The following is a 5,946-nucleotide window of genomic DNA, read 5'->3' as shown; positions in this document are numbered from 1 at the left end:
CTTCTTCCTCTATATAACCCATATTTACCCTCAAAATGTCATGACAATCCGATCAAAATTGCGACCTGTAGCGTGATTTAAAAAATTGATAAAATGGGATGTATTACCACCGACTATTGCCATATCTCCGTTATTTGGCCACCTATGCCAACTTACTTTGCATCATTGAAAAGATGGGATTTTCTACTTTCATAGTCATGCATTGCTTTTGGAAGGTCCCCAACCAAAGCTGTGATATTCGTCATTATCAGGCATGTCACAGAAACCGATTCCGATCGAAAGTGGAATTGATTCCGAATTTAGCTTCTTCAGAAAACGAAAAACGAAAAATTTCTTCGGAATGAAACCACTTTTGGTTTCTCAAGTGGAATTGCATTTTTTTGAAAACATGTCACTTTAAAACACTCCAAAAACCAGCGTACGTAAAAATACTTTAAATAACATTTCCAATCGTTTCGTTTCGTATTTTCCATAGGAACAATACAAAACGAAACATAACCCACGTTGGCCGAGCTCGCTGTTTAGTTTTGTTTTGTTTACATTCGTGAGTGCGAACAAAACGAAAAGCGAAAAGTACTCAACTCCACAAGAGCAGATAGAAAACGGAATAGTACTAAACACATATGAATAAATTAAAAACGTTTGGTGGTTTCCCAAAAATACTTGTCGTTTCGGTGGTGAATGAAACGGCTCGGCAAAGCATAGCCGAAGTTACATTTCAGCAATCGTACGGTTTCCATCTTTTTACATTGAAAAGTTTGTGTTTTTGTTTTGGTTGTGAGAATGAAACGATTCAGAGAAGCTGAAAAGTTTGTGGCTTTGTGTGATTGGTACGGGAATCGTTTTGTTTGTTTCCGTTCATTGCCAAAAACACTTAAAAATAATAAAAATATTGTTTTATTAACAAAATCACATTTATTTTCATATTTGTTTTATCATTTTAATTTAAAATTTAGCAAATTTTCATTATTTCTCAATCAACGAAACCACTTGTTAACAAAGTGTTGCCACATAACTTTTTCGTGAAAATCGATTTTTTTCTTCGAAAAAAGATTATTCGTTTGCAAAAACTACACAATCTGGCATTACGAATGATAACATAAAGCGAAGATACAAAAAAAAAAAACAAAAGAAAAAAATAACTCAAACAAGGAGTTTCGCAATTAATGTTTAATATTTTATGTTGATTACTTTGCGCCTCAATTACAGAAAATATAGAAACACCGGGCATTTTGTAAAAATTAGCTTTCTTTTCGCACAAAAACAAAACTTTCTTTAAACAAAAGCTGTGTTCCAGATCTAAAAAGTTTTTACAATTTTTACGACTTTTACACATTTTACTCGAAAAAGCGTTCCCGTACACAAAAAAGTTGTAAAATGTTCACTTCTCTTTAAACAAAAATGGCGCTGAATGACACTCTCTTTAAAAACTTTTTACTCGACAAATTTGAGCGTGTAAAAAATAGTAACATGGATGCCGGCGTCTGATTGGCTGGTATGCCGACTTTGACATTTGTTCCAGCTTTTTTGACGTTTTTTCCATTTTTGCGTTCCCGAACTTTTTGAAAAAACTTTTGTGTGACAACAATTTTTCTCTATTTCTCTCTTTTACGAGTTTTACTATTAAAAAGTACGGGAACAAAGCTAAAATATTTTCACAATACCCGCTTCTACAGTGTTTTCTAATCATATGGTTTTTGTTTGGATTCTTTTTCGTCTAATGTTGCCATATTTATGCTAAATAATGAGAAATCCGAAATTCACCAAATCGATCGGAATCTGAAGAAGCTAAAACAAAAACGATCGAAATGAAATTGCGGAATTGAAACCATTCCGATCGGAATCTGTGACATGCCTGTATAATTAAAATCGCAAAAATGAAAAGTTGGGTTTCATTAGCGACTATTGCGATATATTCGTTGTTTGACCACCTACGACCCCAGCAAAATTTGAAGGAAGGGGTTCCATGCGATGACGTGATTTCATGGCATCTTTTGCATTGGTTCAAACGAAGTCGTGAAAGATCCAATATTTTCATCAGCATTTGAACCCATGCAAAGGAAGTCGTAAAAGATCCGATCTTTTCATCAGCATTTGAAACCATGCCATCGATACAATAGAGATGAATTTTGTGTTTTTATTTATACACATTTTTCTAAATATATAAGATTAATTATTTACAATAGGCTTGATGTTGTCGGAGACTCGAAATCTCGTCGTAATGATAATGTCATGTCAAAGCATTGGTGTAAATGACATGCTTTGGATAGAAAAATGAATTGTATCTTTTGGGGTCCACGCTCATATAAAATTCATCGATGAAGATGCTAAAAAGATGACATGCCAGATCACTTTCACCCATGATTGAATGGCATCTTTGGCATCGAACATTTTGCTGGGACAACCTTTACATCGTTAAAAAGGTAATATTTTCTACTTTCATTGTCGGGTTTTTCTTTTGGTATACCCCTTATAGACGGTGAGATATTTGCTTTGGAATACAACGATGACTTTTTCTCCAAATATGTTTTTTGCAACCCCTGAATATTTTGCGGCCATTTGTGCTAAGCGACCACATCAGCAAAACTTACAGAATTGAAAAATTCCTATTTTTATGGAAGTGATAGGCTTTTTTTCATTTTCAGCGAGTAAAGTTGGAAATTTCCAATGTATGGACGAAAAATTGTGCTCGGCGAATCCAACTCAGCACAAAAAAGATCATCCCGATATTTGCATTTTTACAGAAATTACAGTGATTTTTCATACAAAAAGACTGTTTTTTCGAAATTACCATATTTTAAAAACTGTTAGAGATAATGAAAAAAAATTTAACGACACAAATTGGCACAAATCGAGTAGAATTCAGCACAATTGTTGTTTTTTCGAAATTCGAAAATTGCAATTCTGTCATAGTTTCGAAAATAACGGTTTTTTCGAAAATGGTACAAACTGCGCAAAATTCAGCACAACTTTTGTTTTTTGCAAGTCTGTCATGTATTCGAAAATAACGGTTTTTTTTGAAAATGGTACGAGATCTCGAAAAAAAATTTGCGGCACAAACTGAGCATAATTTAGCACAACTTAAATTTTTGTCTAAGTTTTGGTTTGGCTTGAGGCTTGTCGAAATTGCAATTCTGTTAAAATTTTATCGAGAAAAATCTTTTAATATCTCAGACATTTTTTAGAATTTCGAAAAAAATGTTTTCGCAAAAATGGACACGATTCAGCACAACTCAGCTTTTTTCGAAATTCAAAAATTGCAATTACCACATATAAGTAACGGAAAAAATACTCCGCACGGGAATGACAAATTTTCGGGAACATGCACAAAAAACACTAAACACTCCAACAGTTCTTAAATAACTGACTATATTTTTCAATTTTGTCGATTATCTTTAAAACTAACGGGAATTGTCGTTACATTGACAGATTACATATAAACAAAAAACCGGTTTAAAGCATTTTTTCTTAATAAACACGGAAATGACAAAAAAACAGGGACAGGACTAAAATGTCTCAAAATCATAATTTAAAAAATAGTATTATTGCTCTGTTCCGGAACTTGCAAGAAGCTACAACTTTTTACTGCGATAACAATTTTTCCTTTATGTTATCAAAAAAGATAGTAAAAATTAGTAGACACCAGCAGTACTGGAACAGACCATATATTTATGAAATTAAAATAGACCTGGTTCATTCTTCTAGAATAACTCGGCGTACTTCATTCATATATTTTGAAATATTAATGAATATCAGTGTTTTTTAGCACAAAACGACTGAGGACACGCCACGGTAATGAGTATTTGCACCTTGCGGCCAATTTTTTTCATATAAATATGTAAAATATTTTATTTCGAGCCTCGTTTAAGGACATTTTGTTTTAGTTATTCCGTTTCTAAGAATTTAAATTTTTTTCAATATTTTCAATCCAAAATGCGTCGGGACACAGAAACAAGACATTTCGCAATATTCACCCATATAGCCATATATCAAAATCCGATCCTATTTTTAAAAATTTTTTGTAGAAATCGTTTTTAGCCGCAATAATGAATTGGTAAAGCTTTTTCATCGATCGGACCATAATTGTTGCATTAGAGAATTTTTGGTGAAAATTCGCCTTTGGCCCCATACAAATTACTATGGAAACAAAGATCCCAAGGTTGGCAAGGATTAAAAGAAAAGAAATTTCGTTTTTTTTGGGTCACTAATTTACATATGTATTTACAAATTGAAATCTAAAAACATATACTGCCTCAATAAGCGGAAGAATTAGTCCTTAACAATTTTATTTAAAATTTTATAAGCAGATTGCCTTAGGATAGAGATATGTGCGGAAAAATTCCACAAAGTCCGTTAGTGAAAGGAAAGATTACGGAAAGAACGTGACTTCGATTGTATTGCTGTTAGTGTCATGCTGCAATAGATGGACGACTCTCATCGAGTGTCTTGTAACTACGAAATATCGAAAGGAATTTGTTTAAGTGGCTAGGTCTTGCAGTCGAAGTTGGAAAGTGTAAAGGCCTCGACACATAAGAAGCATGACATTCTTGCTGAAGTCATATCTGATAAAAGACTAAGGACCAAGTTCAATCTAATAAAAAGATTTCAGAATCATATTTGGATTAGGTCGAACTTGGTCTTTAGTCATTTACCAGATATGACTTAAGCAAGAATGCCCTGCTTCTTATGTGTCGAGGCCTTAACTTCGTGGTAGTGATTATCAGGGTGATTATGAATGTAAACTCCCAGTGAGTTTTGTCTTTCAGTCGTTTCAACACAACAGGGAAAGTGAGAAAACTCACGGGGAGTTGATATTCATGATTGGGCTGTATATTTACCCAATAACCTTCATCATCAAAGAAAGCAGTACTACTCGGAGTGTTTCTAAAATTTGATGGATGAACCAATCCGTATAGACATACAGACATGTCACAGATTCTGATCGGAATGGTTTCAATTCCGTAATTTCATTTCGATCGTTTTTGTTTTAGCTTCTTCAGATTCCGATCGATTTTGTGAAATCGGAAAACTTCATTATTTAGTTTAAGTATGAAATTAAATATATAAAAAACATATTTATAAGTGTTTTTAGAGCGTTTTAAAGTGGCAAAATTAAAAAAAATCCGTTTGCAAAATCAAAAGTGGTTTCATTCCGAAAAATTCTTCGTTTTTCGTTTTCTAAAGAAGCCAAATACGGAATTAATTCCACTTTCGATCGAAATTCGTTTCTGTGGCATGCCTGATAATATCGATGTTGTTTGAGCCGAAAAAAACTGCATGGGCTATATAAAAACAGACACAGTAATTACTAAACAATGTGTGAATTAGGCAATACCCCAGGGAATTTTGGATATTAAAAAATCATTTTCTAAAGGCTTTTGTTTGGTTGTTGGATTTTATTATTTAATGTATTTTCTCTTTTCAATCAATTTATGTCTTTTGTTTTAGAACTTAAGACATGCTTTTTTAACTATTTGAGACATTTTAAATTATACATATACGATTAAAAAAACGAAATCAATAATATTTTGTTCAAATACTCAAAAGCAACACGGCTAGATTTTCTTTTAACATTTTACCTTTTTCTTCTTCAGATTCTCAATATTTGAGCAAAATTATTCTTTATCTAGAGATGAGGCAACACAAAAAAGGAAAAAACAAGTAAATACAAAACTGAATACATAGTGTATAAAAGAAATAAACAAAAATAGTGGGAATAATAAGGGGGGATGGGTGGAGTTTGCTTTTGCAGGACATGTTTGTGGGGTGGGGGATAGATTTGTTTTTTCATCTTTTGTTTTGTTTTTCTTTTGGGAATATTTTCATCTTTGTTGCAAAGAATTACATGAAAATTATGTTTTGATTTTGTTCTTTTCATCATCATCTTCGTCTGCTTACTCTTTATCTCTTGTGTGTTTATCTCAACTTTGTTTCTATATATTTCTC

Source organism: Musca autumnalis, unplaced genomic scaffold (assembly GCF_047663935.1).
Source record: "Musca autumnalis isolate F117 unplaced genomic scaffold, ASM4766393v1 scaffold_1, whole genome shotgun sequence".
In the NCBI taxonomy this organism is placed as follows: Eukaryota; Metazoa; Arthropoda; class Insecta; order Diptera; family Muscidae; genus Musca; species Musca autumnalis.
This window is presented reverse-complemented; position numbering follows the sequence as displayed.